This window comes from Sus scrofa, chromosome 13, assembly GCF_000003025.6.
Source record: "Sus scrofa isolate TJ Tabasco breed Duroc chromosome 13, Sscrofa11.1, whole genome shotgun sequence".
In the NCBI taxonomy this organism is placed as follows: Eukaryota; Metazoa; Chordata; class Mammalia; order Artiodactyla; family Suidae; genus Sus; species Sus scrofa.
Window position 1 is genome coordinate 4,087,726 of NC_010455.5, and position 27,368 is coordinate 4,115,093.

The 27,368-nt window shown below is 41.8% G+C and overlaps 1 protein-coding gene across 2 annotated transcripts in view; it reads left to right on the top strand.

Annotated features, from left to right (window-relative positions):
- PLCL2 (phospholipase C like 2) overlaps nucleotides 1–27,368 on the top strand; it is a 209,345-nt gene that overhangs the window by 95,496 nt on the left and 86,481 nt on the right. The window lies entirely within an intron of this gene.

Here is a 27,368-nt window from a genome sequence, read left to right on the forward strand (position 1 = left end):
CCCCTCCTTCCAGGGGTTTTACATGTATGAACTCTTGTTTAATATTTGGTTTGAACTACCAATCTGAAAAAGTAAAAATTTATCAAACTGATCTTAATTGCAGTTGTTATGGTTTGTATTTGATGGAAATACATTTATTTAAATATTATAATATTGATAATATATATCTCAAGTAGCAGAAATGAAAAAAAATGCCCCTCCCTTTACTTTCCATTTTAATTTGAGCAATTTTCTCCTTTTTAAAAAATAATGTATTTTCAAGTTTTCTCTTGAGGGTATAGAAGAAGAAAGCCAACAATAATCTCATGGTTAAAATTGTGACTCTTCATTTTCAGTGTCTGTGAGCAATAAGTAGTTAAATATTGGTGAGGCATTGTATGGAATTTAAAAGAGTGATGAGGTTTTCTACGAGTTTGCTTATTTGGTTCAGACATAGGTACATCTTCTGAAAGGTTTATATATTTTGTTTGCAGCATGGCCAAAGACTGCACTTGAAGGTTAATTTAGTTGTTAACTTTTACTTCTTTGGGTTTCTCTTTCCTGAGCAGAAGAGTATTGCCATCCACTTTATTTTTAATACAATACTTTTTATACAAGAACCGTATAATGAATTGCATCTTAAATTTAGTTTCTGAAAGTTATTCTTAGCAAGGACTTTTGGCTTAATTTTGTTGGACAGTAAATATCTATAACCTGTGCATGGCCATTTGTGACCTTACTGCCGCGGAAATTGAGTCTCGCTACAGCAGTTTATTCATTTCAGGTGTGCGATGACATCTTGTCTTAAAGCTGCTTTCAGATGTTCTATTTCCTTCACTCCAAATCATCCTTTTTTATATTATGCCTAACCTTATGCCACTTCAGATTTGTAAGTAGGCAGGGTACACGTTTCTAAAAATATGTCCTCTGGTTAATAATTTCATCTCTACGGAAATGGGGCAGAGGAGGAACATCTGAAGCAAAGAATGCATTTGCTTCATAAAACCAAAAACCTCAGTCCTTTAGAAGATTCCAGTGCCCAGAAGGCACTCCATGAATCTCTGTGGATTTGAGGTGGATGCACCACGTGCTAGATCCCCCCAGACTGTAGAAGTAAGACCCGTTCTTCATCAATGCCTTTCTCTCATCTTCCAGCCTCTGTCCTCTTTTTTCACGTTATCAGTTGATTTAGGCATTTGCACGTTTTCAGGAACCATTACTTATCCCCCACCCTGAGAATCCTATGAGCACTTCTGAGCCCGGGCCTCGTAAGGACTCCCCATTCTCATTTCCTTTTTCTACTTCGGCGTAGATGTGGCTTTGGGTGCAGGGGATAATATTTGTCATCATGAATGCAGCACTTGGGACTTACCATATTTATCAACACCCAGGAATGTGGCCCCAAATCGAGATACAAGTGCACACTTCTGGGCAGAGGGTTTTCAGGCACCTTGAACTGAAGAGTGAGTGTCAGCAGCAGAGCCTGGGGCAGGATGGTTGGGCCTGCCTGGTTTAATTTAGCCTCTGGCCTCTGGCAGCTGAGTCCTGTCTTCCCCAGTTGCCTGTGAGCACCTTGGCACACAGAAGTGACTGCCTTTATTGACAGAGCTGGCTGTTCCTACTCCATCGCCAGACTCAAAGGAAAGAAGCTACTCAACAGCTGCACATTCTCTTAGAGAAAATTTAAAAATAAATAAATATAAAGAACAAAGCCGTGGGTTTTAAAAAGTGAAATCCATTTTCCTTATTTAATGGCAAAAATAGACTATCTTTAATCCATGAATGTATTTTTAGTTCTATATAGTTCACCATTTACCTACCATTAGTACGCCTTTGTGTTGTTTTTCTGTAGCAGTAGCATTTTTTGATGTCTTTTAAGTATTTTGTATTAATTTCAAGATGATGTAAAGCATTTATTAAAGAACATTTTGACAAATCATCCCTCTGGCTCATCCCTCCCACACAGCTATTTTCACTCAGGTGAATTGCCTTCCAGGTGTACACGTGTCTCTCTAACAACAGAGCTTGTGAAAGGATGCTTTTTGTTTTGTTCAGGGTTTGATTTGTCATGAGCCAGCCACAGTTTTTAACCTACATACTTGCCTTTGGATTTATAAAATGTTCAACCACGTTTAAAAGAGAGTCTGTGATTTGTGGCCCTGGTTCAAAGCAGAGCTAAGTGACGCCTGTGAGAATCAAATAGTCCACGTGGGATGAGCACGTCAGCATCGCACAACTGTGCTCTAACTACACGAGGTGGCCAGAATGGTCCACCACTGGCCGCTCATTTTATAATGCTTGTAAGGATGAAACTGACGATTTTAGTAGGGGTAGGGAAGTTCTTATTGTAAAGACCTTTTCTGCATTATCCAGAAAACGATTCCAAAACATTTATAAGATATCATTTGAGCAAATTCATATCCCTTAATTAATGTGGACCATATCTAAGGCTTCCATTGCATTTTGGAGTCACGTTTTCTTTGTCTTTTTTTGTCTTTTGTTGTTGTTGTTGTTGCTATTTCTTGGGCCGCTCCCGCGGCATATGGAGGTTCCTAGGCTAGGGGTTGAATCGGAGCTGTAGCCACCAGCCTATGCCAGAGCCACAGCAACGCAGGATCCGAGCCGCATCTGCAACCTACACCACAGCTCACGGCAATGCCGGATCGTTAACCCACTGAGCAAGGGCAGGGACCGAACCCGCAACCTCATGGTTCCTAGTCGGATTCGTTAACCACTGCGCCACGACGGGAACTCCTGGAGTCACGTTTTCAATGGAATGATTTTCTACCTCATTGTGGGTCAGTAGCAAATTCCACTTTGTTCTGTATGTTGGGAAGACACGTTGTCAAAACGTGAAAGCTATTTATTATCAGCCATTTAGGAAATTGTTATTTACAACCAAGACTGGAAATAGGATAATTCTGCAGTTTCTGCCTAAAGCCACTTTATTATTTCTTTTCATACTTAAATGTGTGAAGGGTGTTTTGTTTCTAATAATAAGGCCCCATAGACAGATGTTGAGACTTGTTTTTAAAAGAAATGAGGAGTTTTGTAAACAGCTGATTTGTTTTTTAATATTATGATTATTTGAAGAAATAAAGGTATAATAATTCTAAGAATAAGAATAACTTACCACTAGATTTTCACTGACTCATTCTATTTCGTGTATTGATTTTGCTTGGTAGACATGTAGTTGGTTATAAAGTTCTGGAATTTGGGGAAAATAAGATATTAAAAATAAGTCATTTCCCTGGTTATTTGATTGTAAAGCTTTCTGTGTGTGCAGGAGTTGTTAGAATTTGCTGTCTCTTTGTGAATATTTCCAGGGTTTATCCCTTTGGGTAAATCTACTTGGCTTCTGATCTCCATAAATTAGAACATGAGAGTAATGATAATTCATCATTGACATGGAAAGTCAGAAAGAAGAGGATGTCACCAATAAGGGGTTTTGAAAAAGAAGGCTATGATTTAAGAATCAGACCTATCCCTAGAAATTTCAGGCATGGCATAAATAGATTACTTAAAAGAAGCTAAGATGGATTACTTTCATGAAGCAGAAGGTTCATTCCTGATTTTTGAACATAAAATTGTATCTTTTGCAAAGATAACTTTTCATGGAATTTCTTTACTTCTTCTCTTATGTAGAGCATGTTGTTTCTGTGTGTTTTAGTTATTGAAGCTCAGGAGTGCCTGGGAAGCCTTCTCCGGACAGGCTGGGACAGTGGCTCCCTTCGGGTGCCTGTAGATTCTGGGTGTGTTCCTATATTCTAATCGCATACTTGTGAGTTGTTATTTCTGCCATCTCCATTCTATTGTAAGCTTATTTCTTTATTTTTATTTTTATTTTTTGGCTGTGCCTGTGGCAAGTGGAAAGTTCCCGGGCCAGGATGGAACCTGAGCCACAGTCGCAACCTGTGCCACAGCTGCCGTCACGCCAGACCATTAACCTGCTGTGCCACAAGGACACTTACTACTGTAATCCTTTTTAGTGCTTCCACAGTACCTGGTTCATAATGCTTTAATAATTATTTGTTAAATTGAACTAAATGAAAAACAAGATAGCAAGCATAAAAATATACTTAATGAGTATACTCTTTTGTTATTGTACACATTGCAATATTGAAGGGTAAACATAAGGGGGAGACTTTGGGCTTATTGCTCTAATCCAGTGTCACTTTTCATTTACTTCCTTAGGGAACTGAGTTGTAGAGATGTGTCTGTGCTTGATTTGCATACCCTGTGTACTTTGGTCTCCACGTCCGGAATGTGTGAAAGGGTTTAGGGTTATTGCCTCTGTCTTACCTGTGCTTGGGCAATGCCAAGAGGAATGGAAACAGCCACTCTGCAGTGCCCTGGAAGGCACTTTATCTTAACTTGCTCTGAGTAGGGAGCCCAGGTGGGCTGCATTCAGGTGGAAGTGAGGCAGGGGAGCCTGTTTGCCTGTTTCCAAGGGCAGCCACTGCAGGCTTTGCAGAAGAGACAGAGTTGGTCATCAACATTGAGGGACAGTGCTCGGTACTCCTGGCAGCCCCTTGGAGAGATCCAGGAGGAGGAGAACAAAAAAATAACATGATCCATGGAGTCATGACATCAGGAGTGGGACATGAGTTGGTGCAGCCTTGGAGATGTTGATAGAAGCAGTTACTGGAGCCAAGACAACAGGGGAATTCTTTTTTGGGGGGCATGGGGGGCACACCCATGGCACATGGACGTTCCTGGACCAGGGATCGAACTCACGCCATTCTTAACCCACTGAGCCATCAGGCAACTCTAGACACAGGGAATTCTAACCTACAGGAGAGGGACCTTGTTTTAGCACGTGGATAGGCAGAGGAGCTCTAGGGAGAACCTAGCCATTTACCAAGCTGAGGAGTTTAATGACTCCACAAGTCAAAAGAGAAGTTATGAGAAATGGTGTTGAGCTACTCCTATCTTTGTCACTGCAGACAACTTTCCTAGGGTTCCTGAGCACTGGGTTTCTTTGTGGAAGGTAGAAGAGAATTGTATCTGCATCTGGGAGTAATTGTGGGCTTTGAAAGAGGTGTCCACATGACTGGCCAGCCCTGGGCCTGGGGTGTTGTGGCTGTCACTGTGTTAGTTCCTTCCTGGCCCTGCAGTTCTTCTTCTAGTGTGAATCACCCACAGATGGAAGGGCTTTGCCCCTCGCTTGCTTTAGCTCCTGTCTTGGACTTGGTAGAACTGTTTTCAAAGCTCTTAATGGAGGAAGAGCAAACAATAACCTAACAGTTGACTAAAAAAGGGTCACATGTCAGGGAAACTTGGGCTGGGGGCCCAAGCTGATGATGGGCCCTCCGGTTACCAAGAGCCCTCATCATGTGTAACTCAGATATTTGACATACCTATATGTGTTTAAGGTTTACAGTTCATCTGTATCTTTGCAACAACACTGGAGTGTCTATTTAGCATAGAAAGCTGTGTTTTCAAGGGGAATTGGAAGGAAGGAGTCTGACATTTATGGGGCTTCTGAGCGCCAGATTTGTTCCTTTAACCTCTGTTATTTCATTTGACTCACAGCAACCTTGTAGAATAAATTATTATCCTTGTGTCAGGGATGAAAAAGTCAAGGCCAAGGGAGAACGGGTATAGTAGCCTAAAGTCACCAGCAACTAGCAGGCTGACCCAAAATTTGGAGCCAGGTCTGCAGGTGTTGATGCCAGCGCTCTTTATTCCCTTGCGTTTGCTGAAATGCAGAAAGGCTGCCTGGGGGAGAGGTTTCAGAGACAGGACAGCAGCCCCCCACCCCCACCGTGAGCGCTTGGGGGCAGCAGGGCTGTGTGCTAACCCAGGGCCTGGCCATGCTGGCCCATGAAGAGATTTAATTGAGTGAATGAAAGTCTCTAGTTAAGATACAGAACTAATTATTTCAGCAAGTGACAGGTTGTCAGCAATATGAAATTTGTCATCAGCGTTGTTGAATTACTGAAAAATGTGTGACATCTATTAACATAGGCTCCACTGAAGGGGCTAGACAGCAACTTAAAGATCTGTGTTTAGAATTGGACAATATGTGAAAAATGACACAAAATAAAATTCGAAAGATGTCAGCGGTTTTTCAGGTGGCTCAAGAGGCACATGCTGCCTCTGGCGAAAAGCAAACTAATAAGCCTAAAATACCTTTTTAAAAAGTAATGATACAAATTTTGATTCATGTATTATTCTCTATTTTTTTCCTCCAAAGTTGTTCAGAAGTTGCCATTATGGAGATTTGGAAAAGCACTATGTATTTACACGTAAAGGACAGTGCAGTCAGCTTTCAATTAGATGGAAAATTGAAAGTAAATCTAATAATTTAAGAAGTAAATACACTGTGCCAGTTCTTGGCCAAATAAATGAAGCTATGGTCTGTATGTTTTGTAAGAATCTTGTAAAAGACTAGCTGAATGCTGATATTTTATTAGTAACCATAGAACCATGGATTCATCAAGCCTGGAATCTGATGGAAATTCCACTAGATTGAATAAATCATTTTGATAAAAATGGGGATTTTCCACCAAAGGTAAAAAGACGATGACTGTAGCCACAGAGTGTCTCTGGTGCATGGCTGTCCTGCTGTCGGTTGAATCACCTCAGTCCCCTTCCCCCGTAGGCAGGGGCTTTAACAGGAGAGCTGGCAGGTGAGATGCTTTTTCCTTTGAATCCATTTGGTCAGAGGGTATTTAGAACTAGCAAAATCCAATCCTATCGCAGAAAAGGAGAAAAATATTTTACGTCTTTCCCAGAGAAAGTACCCTTCCAAGTAAGTGCCCTTAGTGCGAGTAGATTTTTCCTTAGAAGTTCACTTAACTTAATGAAGGTACACCAAGGATTCTGCCATTCCATAAACATTTATTGAGGCTGCCTGATTCCTTTTCTTGAGAGAAAGGGGATGCCTCTTGTGAAGAGGCCGCTGGGAAGTGGCTGCGGCCGAGATCACCCTGGGGACGGCAGCATCGGTAGTCAGGGGAACTTGACGCGTGCGACGTCTGTACCGCAGGCTGGAAGACCCCACTCTTTCCTGGAGCTGGTCTGTACTATGGTTCTGTAAATAGTGTAATTTTGTGGCCTTTAGGAACTAAAAATTATTTTAAGTGCTTATCTTGACCGAGCAAGTTAATTTGTATCAACCAGGTGGAAGCCAGCTGTAAGTTGCACTTATTAAGCCTCTAAACTTTCAAATGTGCTTTTAGTAACCCTGAAGGGGAAAAAGTCATCAATTTCCACAAATTACCTGGTTGAAATATTAGTTTTAAATTCCTTTTCAAGGTTTGTCTGTGTCCTAGCAAACATCATGGCTTCTTACATAATATCAGACATAGGAGGTTACTTAAATCGCATTTGATGATTCTCTGTGGTCATTTATTATGGATATCTGATTAAGGCCATTTTTTTATGATTTTTATTTTTTTCTTTATAGTTGATTACAGTGTTCTGACAATGTCTGCTGTGCAGCAACGTTGATTAGGGCCGTTTTTGATTTCTCCCTCCTCGCCTCTTCCCTGCCTCCCCACCTTTTTTTTTTCTTTTTCGGAGGGCAATTAACCTTGCTTTTCTCTATGTATAGTGTAGCTTTGGGGGTGATATGAAGGTGAGTGAACATTGTGGGATTTTTTTTTTTAGCAGTGATGTTCATTTGTAGATTTTTTAAAGTCTAAGATCCACAAAATGTATTCCAAAAAACTGACACTGGGCATGCTGGCCTTTATGAGTTGACAGCCCTTCTTTCCAGCCATTCATTCCTAAGTCCAGTGATGAAATTTTCCGAGTGTGTGCTTTGTGAAAAGCATCACACTAGAAACTTCCTGGGGAATTTGGATTTACAAATACAACAAGACCCTCCCCTGAAAGAGCTTGTCACCTAGACCTTAGCCCCGGAGCCCAGTGGTGCCTTGGCGCTGCAGCGTGCGAGGGTGGGATTGAGCTGTGCTCATGCTCGTGCTTCTTTTTTCACATCAGAGACCTGATGTGAAAAAAGAAGGCAAACAATTTTAATCTTTATATTGACTACTTGTTGAAATGATAGTATCTGGGGTTAAATACAATAAATTATTAAAGCTTATTACATGTTTCTTTTTTACATTTTTTAAGGTGGCTACCAGAAAAGTACACATGTGACTCTTAATACTTTTTTTGGATGCCACTAAGCTGGATGATGTCTCTTCCTCTTTCCAATGAGATCACTAAGGGAAAGTGTTGGTAATCCAGTGTTTTCCCCATAAGTACTCATGTTTGTAACCGCAATAGACAATAGCAATTGAAGTATAACAGATAGGAAATCACAGCATATATTTCTTATTAGCTCTTTAATGAGCCCATGATTATGTAAATATGTGGCAAGATAGCAGTTTTTCTTTCACTAGTATGATTTTTTTTTTTAAAAAAAGGTAGTAGGTAGTAAACGTGAAACCAAACTTCCCAGCTGCTTAGAATAGAAGTAAAAGAGAGGAAGGGGTGGGGGAGGGGCGGGAGAGCCGTGTGTGTGTGTGTGTGTGTGTGTGTGTGTGTGTGTGTGTGGTGTGTGTGTGTGTGTGTGTGTGTGTGTGTGTGTGTGGTGTGTGTGTGTGTGTGTGTGTGTGTGTGTGTGTGTGTGTTGTGTGTGTGTGTGTGTGTGTGTGTGTGTGTGATGGAGGCATGCAGTTCAGTGGAGGCCTGCAGTATGCAGCGATGTCCAGAAGGCCTGGGAGGGATCCAGGCAGAAAAGGAAGCGCTGACTGAACCCTCATAAATGTTCATTATAGGAGGGAATGCTGGTGATGCCGGTAGCAATAGTAGTGATAAGATCAAGTGCATGAACTACCTATGACATTTATTGAGGGCATTGAGAACTTTGGTGGGCCTGTCTGCACTGTCTGGTTACTACCCAGCAGCCCATCGAGGCTGCAGGCACCGTTGTCATGGTTCATGCTTCTGAGCTGCTAGCTGCACCGGAAGTGATGGTGAAGAAGCCAGCCCCCCCACGAGGTGCGGCCACATAGCCATGCTGTGGGCAGATACGTTGGGATCTTCGGCCAGCCCATTTCCCTTTTGTTAGAAGAGAATGGAGCATTTGTGAGCTCTCAAAGAGCTCTTCGAAGGAAGCCCTGTGTGATTTTTAACCATGTAAATGCATGTGTTTAATGTGGGGGTTCATTTCAGGTGAGCTCCTTTTGCACTGCCCAGTAATCCCAGTAAGGAAGATGTGAAGGTGATGGAAAAGTCTTAGTAAACTCGGCCTCCTTGGTGCTTTCACATTTATTATACCCATCGTGCCTTGCCAAGCCCTTTCAAGTAATTAAGGGCAAGCAATTACTTTCCTCATTATATAAAATTAGTGGCGGAGGTTTCAAGAGGTTGCCTGACCTTTCCAAGGCCTCCCAGCCAGTCACTGGGGATGCGGGAGGATTTGGCAAAGGCTGGTGGATGGTCTGGCCCCGGCAGAGGGAGGGCCCTGGTTACGCCAGCCTCAGGACCTGGCTGTGCACTTAGCAGCTGTGACTTTGAGTGCCGAATCCCTCAAGGTCCCAACAGAAAAACAGGACTTTCCTTGAGAATTCAATCTAGGGGGTTCTTCTAGATGCACGAAGAACCGCAAGGCCAGGCAGGTGGATGAGGCTGCTCAGAAGAGGCAAGTGCAGAAAACCATCAAACCATCCCTGCTGCAGGTGGAGGGACAGGGCGCAGCTTGGGGTGGAGCCCAGAGGCCATGGGGACTCAGAGGGATGCAGTCTCTGCTGGCCTTTCCCCTGCAGGGCGAGGAGAACCAGCTTTACCTCCTGCTCAGCCTCGTCCTTGGCCAGAGCCTTGTGGGTGTCACCCAGCAGCCACTCCACTGACTGGGGATCTAAGAAGCCTGCCATGAGGACCATGTCTCTGACTACATGGAGAAGAGCAGGTTGGAAGAAAAACCTCGGAAATGGGATGATAGGTCCTGCCTCACAGAGTGGAGGCGTCAAAGAGATCATGTTGTAAAGTGCCATGCATAACAGCAGCTCGGCCAAGGTCAGCCCCCTCCCCTTGGTGGGCAGTCATTGTGAGTGGACCCAAAGCTCAGGTGCGCAGCAGGTGAGAGTGACTTAGATCCTGATGGGTTTCTCTGAGCATTGCACGCAGTCACAGTTTTTCTAGTCGCCAGCCTCAATGAACTCTCTTCAGTCCCTTCTCAGTTATTTCATAAAGAATGTCAATTCGTAAAAACTCCATTGCATTATCTAACTCAAGGACACCTCCACTCTTGTCTAGGGGTGGTGGGCTACTAGGGCAGGCTGCTCAGAGGGGCTGGGCTGGGCCATGTAGATTTTCCCACATTCCTAATCCTGTCTTATGTTGAAAAGCCCTTGGTCTCAAATTTTAATCTTATTAAATTAAAAACTGTTTTAGAGTCATGCTTTTAAAAGCACAACTAAATTACTTGAAAAACAAATGACAATTGGAATAAACATAGTTCAGGTAAAACGCCAACTCTTTCCAGAGGACAAAATGGGATTCCTTTGTTGCCATTATAATTTCCAGCAAAACCAAGTGAATTTTACATCCTGTTTGGGTTGAGGGAGGAGGGGAGTTGTACAAACCAGGTTAAAAGGTAAAGTTTTTGCTGCTCTGATTTTTAGATGCACTTCTTCAATGCCATTAGCCACAGACTGAGTCATCAACCTTACAGTGGATTTCTGAACTTGGAGAGTTGGGTTTTGTGGTGACTACAGGATAGAGAGCCCTAGATTGTCTGCTGGTGACACATGTGACAGTGATGATGTCATGTGTATAATATATCATTTTGATTTAAAGTGAGAGTAACAATATGTGTACGTACATAATGAGGGGCATGATTTGATCCCTGAAGAGCTGAGTTATGGTCTGTTAAGAATAGCTGGACCATAGCTCAGCTCTGGTCAGTTGGAATAGCCCGGCCATCAGCTCTCTTGCCCTGCCTTGCACTTCACTTCCTTGCTCCTGCTCTGAGAACTCCTACCCTGCCTCCGGTATCCCCTTCTAAGAACTGTTTCCCCTTCTTGAAGGCCTCCCTGTCGTTGCCTGCTCTCCCCAGCAATCACCCACACCTCCGTTGATCACATTCAGTAGATCATAACTCCCATTTGTGTGTCACTTCCCTGTCTATGGGCTGCATGGGCACTGCCGTGAGATTTGCAGAAAGGCCAGGTTTGTAGGAGGCATGAGTTGAGAACAGGGAATCTGAACTACAGTGTCCCAGGGCATGTGCTGAGCCCAGGCCTGTGCCCTCAGGGCTCTACCTCGTGGGAGTCATGCATGGGAGAGCAGGGCTCTGCACAGCTGGTGACAGGTGGTCTCACTGTGCCCCCAGATTGAAGCGGCACTCCAGCTGGGCGCTGGCCAGGGACTCAGTGCTAGCCAGACAGGCTGGGGACTGGACTAAAGGTCCATCCTCACAGAGGGGAAGGGGGTGTAGCAGCCTTGAGAAGTCAATGAGAAACCATGTGGACTAGGCCATCTGTACCTACAGACACACATGATACCTGCCCACTGACTCAAGGCAGCAAGACTTAGCCAGATCTCACCACAGGTAGAGATGGGTTCCCGGCCTGGGTAGGATGGGCTCTCAGATGGGACAGGGTGAGGCCTGCAAGTGGGAAGTGTCCCGACAGACCAAACTGGCGGTCAGGATGCGAACACTCCCATAGCTGTGATTAGACTTTGGGTATATCTGAATCTCCAGTGCCTAAGTGTCCGCCACTTAGCAAGGACCTAACACATTATTCATAAGGTCACTTTCAGGTAGGTGATCATACGTTTGCCCACTTCAGTCTTTGTTGTGGTGATCTATTTATTAGTAATTTCCATTGCCGCCCAGAAGTGCCGCCCGCCCCTTGTCAGATTCTTTTGTCGAAGTCTTTCTACTTTATTTCCCAGCTCTGTCCCTCTGGGATCTCCTCTATAAGAGCTTAGTGACTCTGCAGGGCTGCACAACAGACTGAAGGGTCGCTCACCTTCAAAACTCTCCGAAACCAAAGCACTGTTTAGAAGTGGTAGTAGGTGTTGCACCCTAATTCCTGGAATAAGGACCACATCTTGCTTAGTAAGGGCTTTTGGTGATTCCTTTGCAAGTAGACCCAGATTAGTCTTTGTTTTCACTCCTGGATAACTTTAATGGTGTCAAATACAATATAAGTAAATGTGGCATTTTTAGCTTATATTATCATACCTTCATATAAAATCTAAGTGTGCCTTATAAATGCCTATATTTCATTTTCATATCAGTATCCTAAAGCATATTAATAAAAAGCCCTTTTAAGTTCAAATCTCAAAAATAAAGTCTATAGCATATACTTATAGGGTTGCCTGAGCTTCTTTGTTTTGTATTCTGTGCAAAAAGGGTGCAGAGACCCCTGTTAATAGTGTGTTTTGTGTTGTACCATTTAAAACATGAGTCAGGTTCAGGAAGCTGTATTTAGGATGAGTTTTGTACCTGCTGCACAGATTAATTGTGCATTTGGTATCTTGTCATGTCTGTAAGTTGGGACTTAACAGCAGTGGAGGCTAGAAATGATGACACAAGATTTCACTGAAGCAGTTAAATTGCTTTAGTCACTGGCAGCATAGGCCATTTGAAATGCATTAATGATGAGATTTTGCTGGGTTTTAAAACTGCTTTTCATTTCACTTTGATGAGCTAATTAATTTGAAAGGGACTCATGGTTTTTAAAGGGTATACGCTGATTCAGGAAAATGGCAGGACCAGACCTTCTGCCATCCAAATTGGCATTGCACTGTTTTCCAAACGCTCTAGATTAATCGCTTGAGTCTTATGGATTCCTGCCATGTAGACATTGGCATTTTTATTGATTTCTTAACCCAAGTATGGCTTTTAATATTTAAAAAAAAATGGGGCTTACTCTGGGCCTGATAGAGAGCCTGCACATATTTTTATTATAAGTCAGGTAGATGCAAAGTCCAGGAAGGCATGTCCACAACACTTCTGCAAATGTATGTGTTAGAAAATCTTTTATTTGCATATAACACCTCTATGTCGAAAAGTGGTGAGTTTGAAATTGACTAATTTTACAATGTTTCAATAATTAGAAAAATTTCAATAAAATTTTTTAAAGTTGTAATTATTTCATGATGTATGTAAGTAAATCATTATGTTGTACACTTTCTACAGGGCTGGATGTCAACTGTATCTCAGTAACTGGAAGAAAAAAGTTTAGATTGTTAACATTGTGTGCTATAACATTTTGAGATAATTGTAACTGTTTAAAAAGTTATTTTAAAAGCATTCAGTTTTTGGAGTTCCCCCCGTGACACAGTGGGTTAAGAATCCGACTGCATGGGCTTGGATTGCTGTGGAGGTCTAGGTTCAATTTCCTGCCTGGGGCAGTGAGGTAAAGAATCTGCTCTTGCCGAAGCTTTGGTGTAAGTTGCAGCTGATGCCTGGGAATTTCCATATGTCTCCAGTGAGGCCCTAAAATTAAAAAAAGTATTCAGGTCTCTATCTGTTGTTTGAAATGGTGATCCTTTAAGTGATATATCATTCATTCACTGGGGGGGGGGGGGTCAATAAATATTTAAACATTATATATTTTTTAGCTCAGTTTTCTTAGACTGTTAAGGCAGCAAGACTTACATGAATGCATTGTTGAGTCTTAAAGTTGTAGGACAAATGAGGCCGTTTTTATTTGTTGACCTTTTAGAACAGGTGGTGAGTTGTATTTGCACACACAGGAAAAGTGCCCTTGATTATCATCTTTGTACATACTGGTGCTTTTCTGTCCTTGGCTTGGGAGCATGCATTCCAGTGCTGCAGAGGTCTTCCCAGAGGTGCCAACTCCTCTCCCTTGGGGATTCGGCCTCCGTCTGCAGTGTTGCCTGCAGGCCCCGGGCCCAGCCTCCTCTTGCCCACCTCCCCTAAAATCCTGTCCCCAGGTCCCATGAGCTTCTTCAAACATGACAGGCTCTTTCCTTTGTACATGCTGTTGCTTCTGAATAAACTTCCCTTCCTTTTCATTTCCATCTAGATCCAGCTCACAGTCACTCCAAGGGGAAGGCTGATAAGGGTCCCATCTCCTGCTTTCCCAAGACTATTCCTTCAGAGGTGTGTTCCCTTATCCTGCGTCATTAATTTTCCCTTCTTTACTGGACAGATCCCTTCAGCATGGAAACCTATTCTAGCAGCTGCAATCTGAATAGAAAAAGAAATGCACACACTCTAACTACCAATTCCTTTCCCTGACTCTGCCTTCACAGGGTTAACTGCACTCACTGTTCCCATTCCTCAGCTCCCTTTCCACTTCACCCCAGGAGGCCTGTCTTTTTTTTTTTTACTACCCTGAAACTGCTCTTTCGAGGATCACCAAAGAACTCTGTGCTCCCAAATCTCTAACATACATCACTAACTTAGCATCACAGAATGCACTAAAAAGGGAATAAAGGAGTGAAAAGACATGAGACAGAGAGAAAAGAAAAAGCAAAGTGGCAGATGTGAATCCAGCTATAAAATGATAACATTAAATGTGAATGGATTAAATAATCCAAAGGCAGACTGTCAGACTGGATTTTTTTTTTTTTTTTAAGATTCAACTATATGTTGTCCACACTTTTTATTCAAAGGTACAAATAGATTGAAAACGAAAGGATATATCATGCAAACAGCAACCATAAGAAAGCCGGAGAGGCTGTGCAAATATTAGGCATACTTCACTTTTCTGACCTTACCTCTCAGAGGCATCACTGACTATTCTTATGTAAACATTTTATTTCTTGGCTGCTCTAACACCACAATCTTCTGGAATCACTATTACATTTCTGACTCCTGCTTTCTTGCCTCTTCTGCTAGTGGCTCTTTCTCTACCCACCTGTATATTGGAATGCACCAGATTAAATCCTAGGCCATCTTCTCTGCCTCTTCTCCTTCATTAGGTAATCTCTTGTGGCCACCAAAATGCTGTGGCTTCCAAATTTGTATCTGTACACTTGAACTCTCTCAAGATTTCTCCATTCATATATTTAACTACCTATTTGACATCTCCAATTGAGTATCTTAGGCATCTCAGATATACTGTGTTCAAAATAAAAGGACTGATTTCCCTCCCCAAAAAGCTATTTCTTAATCTTCCCCATCTAAATAAATGGCACCATTGTGCACCATTTATCAAGCCAGAAACTTGGCAGTTATCTTAGATTCCTCCCTTTCTCTCATGTGCTGGATCAATTCATCAGCAAATGTTGTCAGCTCTATCATTTAAATTAGCTCAAAGCCATCTAACTCTCTCCAGCTCTGTTGTCACCACCTTGGTCCCAGCTACCCTCATGCCAGCCACATCTGGGAAACTGTAGTTGTTTCCTAACTATCTGCCTGTCTCCACTCTTTATTCCGATCCACTCTTCAGTGGGCACTGTTCTAAAAGAGACCGTGATACTCTCCTTCAAGCAGTTGCCCTTAGAATTAAATCCAGGTGCCTTCCAATAAGATTGTACAGGATCTGGCCTCTGCATCTCCCTGTGGTCTCATCTCCTTCAGCCTCACCCAGCTGACTTCAACGCAGCCACTCTGGTCTTTTTTAGTGCTGGAGTGCTCAGGTCCACGTGAGCCTTAGGGTCTTGACACTTGTCATTCCTTCTTCCTGGAAGGCAGAGTGGAGTGAGTGGTAGAGGACAGATTCACCAGCAGTTAGTGTGTTGGAGGGACCTGTCCAGAAGCTCGTCGGGGTGAGGAGTAAGGGAAGGCATCAAGTCCCCACCCCAGCTGGAGCCAGCTCCAGGACATGGAGACTCGGGATCCATGGAGAAGACATGTAGGGATTTGGGGTTGAGGGTACAGCACAGGGGAGGCGCCTGCAAAGGCCTCTAGGCCTGTGAACATGGGACTCATGGTTTACAGTAGTGTTTGCCAAGTTGGGCAAGCCTGGAAGAAAATATTAGGACTTCAGTTTAATTTCGTGGATGTTTTCCAGCATACACAATCTGTTAGCAGCTACCCCATGCATTTAATGTATAAGTAAAGAAACCATCAAACCCATCTTAGAGGCATGGCCCATAATAAGAGCATGTGATCAGTAAATGAAAAGTACTTTGGTAAAGAAAAAGTAAGTTCTTTGAAATTGTTCTTGAGAAACTCCAAACAAAGGCCAGCAGCAGGCAGCTTCACTGGTGAGTTCTACCAAACATGTAAAAAAGAATTAACACCAATCCTCCTCAGATTCTTCCTTTGTGTTTCTGTGGTGCCAGTTGTAACATCTTCTCTTTCATTTGTAATTTTATTTATTTGAATCCTGCCTCTCTTTTGTTCTTGATGAGTCTAGGTAAAGCTTTGTGTATCTCTTAAAAACCAAAAAAACAAAACAAAACCCCAAAAAACCCCCTCAGCTCTTAGTTTCATTGATCTTCTTTCCTGTCTTTTTAGTATCTATTTCATTTATTTCCACTCTGATCGTTGTTATTTTCTTCCTTCAGCCAACTTTGGGCTTAGTTTGCTCTTTTTCCTTGAAAGATACAGTCAGGTTGTTTTATGAGATCTTATTTCTTAATGGTAGCCGTTTATCACTGTGAGCATCCCTCTTAAAATGGCCCAAAATTTTGATATGCTGTGTTTCCATTTTAGTTTGTCTCAGGTATTTTTTAAAATTTCTTCTTTGACCCTTTGGTTATTCAGTGGCATATTGTTTAATCTCCTCATATTTGAAAATTTCCAGTTTTCTTAAGTTGATTTTTAGTTTCATACCATTGTGGTCTGAAAAGAAACAAGGTATGATTTCACTCTTAAATTTATTAAGCCTTTTCTTTTTTGCCCAGCATGTGATCTGTCTTGGAGGATGTGCACTTGAGAAGAATGTATATTCTGTTGCTTTTGGATGGAATGTTCTATACATATCTGTTAAGTCCCTCTGGTCCAACATGTCATTCAAGGACAGTGTTTCCATGTTGATTTTCTGTCTGGATGATCTAACCATTGGTGTATTAAAGTTGTCTACTATTATTGTATTGCTGTATATTTCTCTCTTCGGGAATGTCAATATTACTTTATATATTTAGGTGCTCCAGTGTTGGGTGCATGCATATTTACAAGTGTCATATCCTCTTGTTGGATGGATCCCTTTATCAATTAGATAAAGATTCATCAAAAGGAGTTACCGTTCTGCTGCCTGAATTGGACCAGACAGAGGTTAGGAAATATAAAACATGGCCCTTTCCTTCAAAAAGCTTACTTTCTACTTGAGGAGATATGGCTAACCCACATAAAACACTTGGAGAACTGAGTAAGACTATAATTAGGCATTGAATTTTAGGGTAGAGACTGTAAATACTGTGCAAGTTTCGAGAAGAAACAGTATGGAGGGCTGGACTAGTGCAGACACACGAATGGCTTGGGACTTAAAAGAATATTTTGTAGAAAGCTGAATTCCCTTATCATATGAAACATTATCTTGTTTTTATTTTTCCTGATAATTACCCCCCCACACACATATGCATTGATTTCATGTACAAGTAAACAATTGTTGTTTTTTGTTTTCTTTCTTTTTTTTGTCTTTTTGCCATTTTTAGGGCCGCTCCCGCGGCATATGGAGGTTCCCAGGCTAGGGGTCGAATCGGAGCTGTAGCCACCGGCCTACGCCAGAGCCACAGCAACGCGGGATCTGAGCCGCATCTGCGACCTACACCACAGCTCAGGGCAACGCTGGATCCTTAATGCACTGAGCAAGGCCAGGGATTGAACACGCAACCTCATGGTTCCTAGTCGGATTCTTTAACCACTGTGCCATGACGGGAACTCCACAATTGGGTTTTAAAAAGGCCTTTGGAAGAAGTTTTTTTTCCCCCTGTAAGACAAGATAGGAAAAAAAAAAATAAGCAAGATGATGGTGTAATAAATTGTTGGTAAAGCAATTTTCCTTTAAAATTTTAATCTTAAAGTAATAGTGGAAGTGTTAAAATCTCTGACTTTTCCTTCTGGCCTACGGCAGTAACTTTGCCTGGATATGGATCTCCATGGGAGCTTTCCTTTTGACGCTTGGCTACCCATGGCATGCCATCATTTCCCTCTCCGCAGTGATGGATTTAAGGATTAAAAAATGAGGAAAATAAATTCTTCCTCCCAAGTTATCCTGAAGTAGTGAAGAACCAGCACAGTTTCGGGGGGAAATTGTGATTGAGAAGATTCTCTTAGAATTGGTCATATTTATAGCTGTGAATTCACATTGTGTAATTCGACTTGCATACCTTTTAAAATTCAGTATAATTTACCAGGCAGTTATTAGCGATTAAGGTTATGTAACCACATCTCATAATAGCTCTGTAGTATAGGAAGTCAGCAAGCTTCATCATGTGCTAAATAAGGAATTACCATAGACAGAGTTGAGAAACATTGACAGTTTTCACCCCAAAGTGGGTCACTTAAGTGCCATTATTATAGATCATAAATTAAAATTCATTAGCATCAGTATTTTCACTGGAATGTAAAGTAGTGCTACTGTGGTGTATAGGAGCTCATTGCTCACCATTAAGTTTTTCATTGCTGGAGAAAACCAGTGGAATTTATTGCAGTTTACATTGGACACAGATGTAGATGATGATTTTGTAAACTTACTTTGAATAAATATTTCAGTCATGATGAAAGTGTTTCACCACAAGAGTGTTGTCGTGAAAGTACTGTATTCCCTTCTCGTCCTCTGATTTTGCAGTTAATGCCAGGGTTTTAAAGGCAGGTGTAACCCATTACCTCAGATGATTTAGAAGCTTTAACCTGACCTTGAAAACTTCATTTTACAGGAATTGGAAATTTGTTTTCTTTACATGTAGTTGTTCTGAACACTGTAGGGAATAACGTGGGAGTATGAAGTAGGAGGACTCCTCTGAATATTTCTCAGAGAGTGGTTTGAATAGTCATTTGATTGTTTTTTAGGCAAAACTATTATGGGGATCATTGTTTCAAAATTTTTTTATATTTGAATACTTCTGCATGAGTTAAATTATAATTGTACTAAATTGGTGAGATTTAAAATTAACAAATGACTAGGAAATGATGACTTCTTTGTTCTTTGTAGACATGGGAACGCAGCCTTCTGAAACTTTATTTTGAGAGGGCATCTGGCTGGCTGACAAGTCCCCTGAGTATCTGGACATCAGACAGCTTTAGGTAGCGGCCTCAGTTAAATAGGTCCCAGAGAAAATGATGATTCTTTTGGGATGGGATTAACTTTCAACACATCCTAAGTGATCAGCGTATTACTCTTACACATTTATGATAGTGTTTCTTTTCTTTTCCTTTCTTTTCTTTTTTTGACCATGTCCCCAGGAGTGTAGTTCCCAGCCTGGGATCAAAGCCTAGCCACAGCAGTGACAACACCGAATCCTTAACCTTTAGGCCACTAGGGAATTCCTGATAGTGTTTCTGTTTTTCTTTCATGAAGAAGTAATTTCAGCCTGAAATGTATTTATTGAACAGGATCTAATGTAGGGTGTACAGAATTTTTAGGCAGCATTTAGAAGTGCTTTGATTCCGTCGTGCGCAGTTAACGAATCCGAAGACCATAGTTGCTTCGATCCTTTCTCAGTTTACGATCCGTTGTGAGCTTTTAGTTCAGCCTCGATTCGATTGCTGTGCTCTGCGTAGGGTGTACAGCTCGATTAATAGCTAATATATGCGCGGACCCAAGAAATAGCAAAAAAAAAACAACAAAAAAAAAAAAAAAAAAAAAAAAAAAAATGTTTCTAATACATCATTTTATTTTATTTTCCCACTGTACGGCAAGGGGATCAAGTTATCCTTACATGTATACACATTTTATTTTTTAAGGACCCTATGAAGTAGGGACTACAACTAACATATAGGGGTGTAGGTATTTTTTTAATTGCTCTTTTCCAGGAGGGAAAACTGAGGCAGAACAAGGTGAAATGTCAGCTCACATCTTATGGCCCAGAGTATTTCCATGAGTGATTCTCAACTAGCAAGTTTATAAACTGTTGGATTATTTTGTCTACCTTGGAATAAAGAAAACTATTTCACAGTTATAAATAAGAGCTTTCTGTGATTGATTTTGCTATTTTTATTAGTAAAGTTCCATTACTTATATCCATAAATTATATAGTTTTCTCTTTCCTGTCTCTCAGTTTGCCATTCTCCTTTAGATAGCCTTAAAAATTTCTTTATAATCCTGTAAAACATTTATCCTTTGCCTTTAACATTTAAGCTTGACATTCTTTCTTAGGAATTGATAACCTTTTTCTTGGTCTTCCACAGTTTATATTAATAAAGTCATGATTCTAAACTTCGTAGAAGAAAAGAAATGTGTTTGCAAATTACTTTCAGAATCCAATCACAGTTTTATGGAGCTTCTGAAACTCACCTGGACTCCTTAAAGACCTACATCTACTTTAGAGACACGTTTGTTTGTTTGTGGAAGCAGAGGAAATTAAGGGACTATAGTCCTTTAAAAGAGAATAACTTTTGTCCTATAAGTAGAACATTTGCAAGTTAGGTCAAGTGAAGAACCTATGGTTAGATGTAAGTGGATCACCTGTAGTCCATCTGAACTGTGGTTCTTATCTGCATTCCTTTGTATCTCAGTTTCTTTGTTACTCTGGCTTCCTTAAAGCTTTTCTCTTTGTATTTATTTTTCAGCAATTTGACTATGATAATATGTTAAATCGAGGAGTGTGTGTCGTGAATGTGCTTGAGTTTCTTGATCTAGTTTTGGAAAATTTTAGGATATCATTTCTTTAAATATTTCTTCTGCCATATTTTCTCCCTTCCTTCTGGGACTCAGTTTTCACATATGTTCTACAACTCTGGGGTACACTGTTTTCTATTTTTTTTCTATTTGTTTAATCTTTTGTCTTTTAGTGTGGATTATTTCTCTTGACATCTCTTTTGTTCACTAAATCTTTCCTTGGCTGTGTTCAGACTGCTTATAAATTTCTCAAAGGAATTCATCACCTCTGATATTCAGGGGTTATTTATTTATTTATTTATTTAGCTTTCTTTAGGGCTGCAGCCACAGCATATGCAGATTCCCAGGCTCGGGGTCGAATCAGAGCTGCAGCTGCCAGCCTATGCCACAGCCACTGCAACACAGGATCCAAGCTGCCTCTGTGACCTACATGAACAGCTCATGGCAACGCAGAATCCCAGACCCACTGAGAGAGGCCAGGAATCAAACCTGCATCCTAATGGATACTAGTCAGATTCGTTTCTGCTGTGCTACAGCAGGAATTCCTTGGGGTTTTTAAATAGCATTTCTACTGGACTATTTTTTATAATTTCCATCCTTCTACTGAAATAGCCCATTTGATCATGAGTATTGTCTACTTCTCCTCACCCCAGATTCTTTTATATAATACTAATGGTTGTTTTAAAGTCCCTGTCTGATAGTTTCAACATTTAGGTCACCTAGGAGTCTTTTTGATTTTTTTTAAATCTCTCAACAATGGATTTTTCTTACATTGTGTGTGTGTGTGTGTGTGCATGAGGGAGTGAGCATATGTGCACACTTGTATGTACGTGTGTGTATGTGTGTGTGTGTGCTATAATTTTTATAGAATGCTAGACATCATGTTTAATAGAGACTAAAGTAATATTTAGGCTCAGAAATGAACATGCCTCTTTTTCTTCTAGGTCATTAGTGTTTGGGGGAAGTTGAGTCAGTCTAGTCAATAACTGGTCTGGGTTTATGCTTTGAGTTGCCAGGGTTACCTTCAGAGTACCCCTGGCTTCAGGTTCTTCTACCTGTGGGCCACCATGACCTTGCCTTTAGGTGGACACTAGGGTCCTGGAGGGTTTACTCATGGCTCCTTCTCCACCTTCAGCTTTCATCTGCAAATGCCTATGCCAGAAAGGGGGCTCTTTCCACCCTCTTGCCCCACCTCCATGGTATACTCCTTGCTACTTGATGCTCAGCTTTTGCTGGAATCAGGGCAATTACTTAGTCCTTCTGGTCTCGTTTCAACCTTAGGCATCCCTGTGCACCCGGGCTTCGGGGGTTGGACCTTCTGGGCATTCCTGCCCTGCTCGCCAAGCTAGCCAGACTCTGCCTGTTTGTGTCTGATATTTGGGGGTTATTTATTTATTTATTTATTTTATGTGTCTGTGGTGAGTTTGGGCAGGAGACACTTTCCTGCCCTTCTTCTGGGAGGAGCTGGGTTTTGCTTTTTTGGTGTAGGCTTCTGAGTCCAAGGGGCAGGATGCGTGACTACAGAAGGAGGTGGATTTTGCTTCTACTCTTCCCACAGTGGCCCATGGAAAAAGAGAGCTTGCCGCCATTCCCGCAGTGGTTTAAGGCTTTTGCTGCACAAGAAGAGGATTGGGGAAATAGGCAGAGTTTCATGGCGTCCCCACCACCTGCTGCAGGCCTGTGCCCTGGAGAGGGAGCCTCTCCTGCTCTTGTCCTTCCCATCCCCATCTTTCCCAGGAGCACCTGTGAAGGCTTTCCTGTGAGTTCAGATTCTCCCTGTGTCTGGGGCTCCCAGTTACTCCAAGCTGATAAAGTAGCTTCCACTTGGCCTTGAACGTTTCCTTCAATTTTTGACGGATTTCTTTTATGTGCTCCATGGTGGCCTGTTCCTCCCATGTGCTACAAAGTGTGACACAGTATCTGTACCTTGTCTTCTGGAGGGGCTTTTCATTCCTCAGAATTCAGTTCCCTTGTGACCACAGTTCTCTGATGGATATAAGAAGACTTACGATCTTGTTGATAGCCTGGTGTTTTCTGAAGTGGGAGTGACGGTCTCTCTGGCTCTCTTAAGCCGTCATCTGAACTGGACTTGCCCATGTTCGGACTTTCAGATCAGCCACGGGTTTCCAAGCCATTAGCCGCCCTGTGAGGAGACGGTCCACAGGCCAAGCAGCTTTCTGTTGCTTTCAGTAAAGGGGCCTTCCATGCAAGTGGGAGGCAGCGTTTGACCATACCTGGCTATTCTTTAAGTTATTTTTCAGTTCGTCTGATTTTATGAAATGACCTTCAGAGTGACAGTTTTTGTTCCAGTTCCCTTTTCTTTTCTTCCTTTTTGCTCATCTTGGAGAGCACATCAAAGTTTTAAAGATGTATGAAAAACCTTGCAAGGTAACCGTGATGTGCCTGGCATGACTTATTCCTTCAATTCAGAGCTGTTGCTGTTGAGCTGAAGAAAGGTCAGGCCTTGCTGTGTTTGTTTAATGGGACTCAAGTTGTTTCTGCAGTTTTGTTTTGTTTTTTTTTTTTTTTTTGGTTTTGTTAAGGATAGAAGTTTCTTTAACCCAGTGTGTCTAGACTCTCTTTAATCCTAGACTCCCTTCAATAAACACAAAGATCTCATACTTCTTCTTTAATAAGTCAGATCAAGCAACCTGCCTCAAAACAAACCAGAGGGGTAAACGGCTGCTTTGTCTTCACACTCCGTCCCCCTTCTGCTCCGTCTCTCCCCCAACAAGCATCACTGCAGGACTCACCAGTTTCTGCCAGTGAACTGAATCTGGATGTTGCTCATCATTTTCTCGTGGCATTTGCTGAGAAACAGTCAAACAGAAAATGGAAACAAATCTATTTAGAAATCCAAAAGGAGTATAGCAGGACAGTGGAGGCCATTCCCTCGCAGCTGGATATCAGCTTGCATGGGCCTTGGGACGGGACCCCTGCTCCATAGAGAGGCTCCCTCTTCTGCAGAGGCACGAAAGCCCTTGCCTCAGAGCCAAGTACCTTGTTGCCGGCAGAACAGTGAGGCACACCTGCTTGTTACCTTATTTCAGGATGAGAATTTGTGATATTGCCTCCACCCATTTATGAACTTCTGCCTCTGAAGTACCCACAGATGGTCATTTTAGAGGCCAAAAGGTACGACGAACTTCTGTTCAATAAAGTAGGCAGTCTCGTTGGAAATAAGCATGTTTTTTTTCCATTGAGGTCCATGAGGCTCTTTCCATTTTTTTTTTTTTAATTTTCCCACTGTACAGCAAGGGGGTCAGGTTATCCTTACATGTATACATTACAATTACATTTTTCCCCCACCCTTTCTTCTGTTGCAACGGCTCTTTCCATTTTTAATGTTAAATGTACGTTCTATAAACATTTTTATTCTTCCTGAGTTTGCCGTGGTGGAGAAGAGCTTGCTTAGCTTCTTTCGAACTCATTACTTTCATAAATTATTCCTGGTATAGTTCTTCTATAAATAAGTGTTGGTTAAATGTATAAAGGAATCTTTAAGCTCCTTTTCCATTCAAAATTTTATGACTCTTTATCTAGAATTCAGAATTTTAGGGTTGATAGGAAGTGTGTTCTTTTGGAAGCTGGTTTTCTTTCAGACTGGATGTAAGTTATGTGTTCATTTTCTTGCTATTAATTTAAGTGCATATAGAGTAGCAGAAATATACCAGTGGACCAAGTTTATTTACATGCTGTGGTTTTTCACTACTCAGAAGTTTTAGGCAATGAGTACTTACAATATAAAGAGCGAGTTCTGAAACACCTGTACTATTTTTAAAAGTATTTGAAGGCCATCTCCGTCTCAGCAGAAACTTACGGTCCTTTTCCTCTGGTATTAGGTGATTAGTGCATGTAAATAAGTTAAATGCATTTAGTTTTTTCCTTTAGTTAAAAAGAAAAAAATTACATGTGTAGCACAAATAGTTTGATCACTTTTTTTGGGCCGCACCTGCAGCATACAGAAGTTCCTGGGCCAGGGATTGAACCCTCTCCACAGCAGTAACACTGGATCCTTGAGCGGTATACTGAGCCACCAGGGAGCTCCGATCACTTTTTAATTTTGAATTTAAACTAACATTAAGAGGCAACATAGAAAATACATTCCAACTTTGCTACTGACAAGCTTTAGCTTATGTAAGTGCATGATCGCTGCTGGGCTAAAAAGTGAAGGCCTGGTGGAAATAAGTTGGAGCACGATAAATATCCTGAGCCACAGTCAGCAGGTTGGGGGCCTGGGTCTCCTGCTGATGAACCCAAGTTCTCCTCCCAACCCCCGCACAAATGTGTCTGCCCTCCTCTTCCCTTCCTCCCGGCTGTGGGGGACCAGCTTGCCTTCATGTCCACCTGTTGCTTCCAGCCAGCGACTCTGGTACATCCAGTGATGAGAGCCAGCTCCCACTGTTCTTCTGGTCTCTGAACAAGAATGCTTCTCTTTTGATGTTTTCTAATAACTGGATCTGCTAGGGAGGAAGGAAAGACAGGCCTTTTCATTCAGGGCTCAGTGTGCTGTGGCGCGGCCAGGATAGTTCTAGGCAGCAGCAAGATAGAGGGGGAAGGACAGAGGGGCAAGTCCCTGCTGTCGTCACGTCACCCTGGGCCTGGGTCCTCATCCTGTTCATGTGTCAGGGTCATTGATCAGAAGTCACCGAGCAAGGCCTGGGCTGGCTTGTGAAAAGCATGGCGGTGTTTTCAAAGCCACAAGGTTGCTGTTGAAGCTGCTGCTTGTCCCACAGCTGTGGGTGTGCAAGCATAGGTGTACGTTAACCTGCTTTGCAATTTGGCTTTTCCCTCTGAATAACAAAGGGACCTGTGAATTCAGCATGTGTTATTTGTGATAAATTAGAAAGTGGTAGTCCAATATTAATCAGCATGTTGAAAATGACAGACTAAAAGATCGCAGTGTTGAAAAAATGCTTTATATATATTTTAATGAATAAATGGATAGGCACCTCCATTTATCTTTGTGATTTCTTTTTGCTGGTGGCAGCTTTGAGATATGATTTATTAAAATTATAAAATTACCTTGCTTAACTAGTGTGTAATCTTTATTAAAGGTAAATGTGTGTTTTTAAAGGTAAAGACAACCTTCATTCTGAAAAATAGGAAATTCATGCATTTGTTTCATACTCTTATGCATGGCCAATTACAAATTTAATTTCATGCTGACTTGCTTGAAGAGATAGAATACAATCCAAGCTTTAGGAGTTGGAACAGCTATGGAACAATGTATCTTATGGATACAATTACCACCTCTTTATAATGTCTTTCTCGCACTTTATTGTTCTGAGGAGCCAACTGTAAAGAAATATTCTGCCTTGTGGCTTTTATGTTTTATCTTGGCATTCAGATCACAAAAGCCTCTATGGTTCATTGTGAAACTTGGAGAGAAATGATACTGGTATGATGTAAAGTTTAATTACCTTCTGCAGATTGCTTTTGGAGGTATAGGTAGTCAAAAAATAAAAGTGGTTTTACATTTCAGACATAGAGAATAGCTCTTTTTAAATCTCTTTTTTAAATGTGGAGGTTTTATTCAAAATAGAGTCTCTCCAGAGCAGGCGAGTTGGAATGCCTTTGTGTAACAGTTTGCATGCTCTTATTGCCATGAAAGTTTATATAATCCCAGCCTTTATCTCTGTTTCTTATTTAGGAATATAATGACTTACTGAAAATTTGTAACAAAATTTCACATACCTCCTGAGAGGGAATATCATGTTTTAGGGTTAAATTGTGAAGGATGGTGTGAGGTCATTTGAGCAATTTTTTAAAAAATAATAAAGGTGTCTATACAGGGAAAGAACTTATACACATGAAGATGTGGTTTCGGCTCCTTGGGATGGCATGCACCACGTCATGCAGGAAAGCTGAGGGGAGTGTGTTTTTCGTGATGCAACCTGCTTTAGGAACAGATGCTTCCTGAAGCTTATCACTGGTGGTGTTCATAATCTGTTACTATTGGAAGAATTTAGGTGACTTGTTCTGAACATTAGTCTGATACTTGGGAGCAGGCTTCAACAAATCCAACTCAGGAATTTCAGAATCACCTCCAGCTGAAATCTGGGCCTCCCACCTAGACATAATACAATAGCAGAGGTAAAACCGTATCTATTTGAAGTATTTAGGGCCACGACTCATCTAATATGAGACTTTGAAGAGCCCAGGAATTTCTGCTGGAATTCCAGTGTCTACTCATTTAATATACAATGTTCATACTTTGGTTGTAGAAATAGCCCAGGCAAGCTTAATGAGTCCGAGTGGCTAGGAAGTGGTTTTTAAGCTGGATTGTACATCCCCATCACGTAGAGTGCTCTCTAAACTGGGCACCACCCCCAAGAGAGCTGATTCCATGTGCCGAGGAATCTGCGTTTTAGCCAGGTAACCCAGGTGATTCTGAGGAAGGTGGTCCAGTGACAACCTTTGAGAAACACTGGTGGTGGAGAAGTGTATACAGCAGGGCCTGCTTAGTGGGTGTATGATCAGTGCAGTTGTGCAGGCCTCCCACTCAGAAAGGCCCTGTACTTGCCTTAACATTCTTCCATGGCCTTCTTGAAGTTCTTAATCATTTCTTCTCTCTCTTTTTTTTTTAGGGCCCACCTGCAGCATATGGAGGTTCCCAGGCTAGGGGTCAAATCGGAACTGTAGGTGCCAACCTACGCCCCAGCCACAGCAACGCAGGATCTGAGCTGCGTCTGCAACCTATACCACAGCTCACGGCAATGCCGGATCCTTAACCCACTGAGCGAGGCCAGGGATTGAACCTGTGTCCTCATGGAT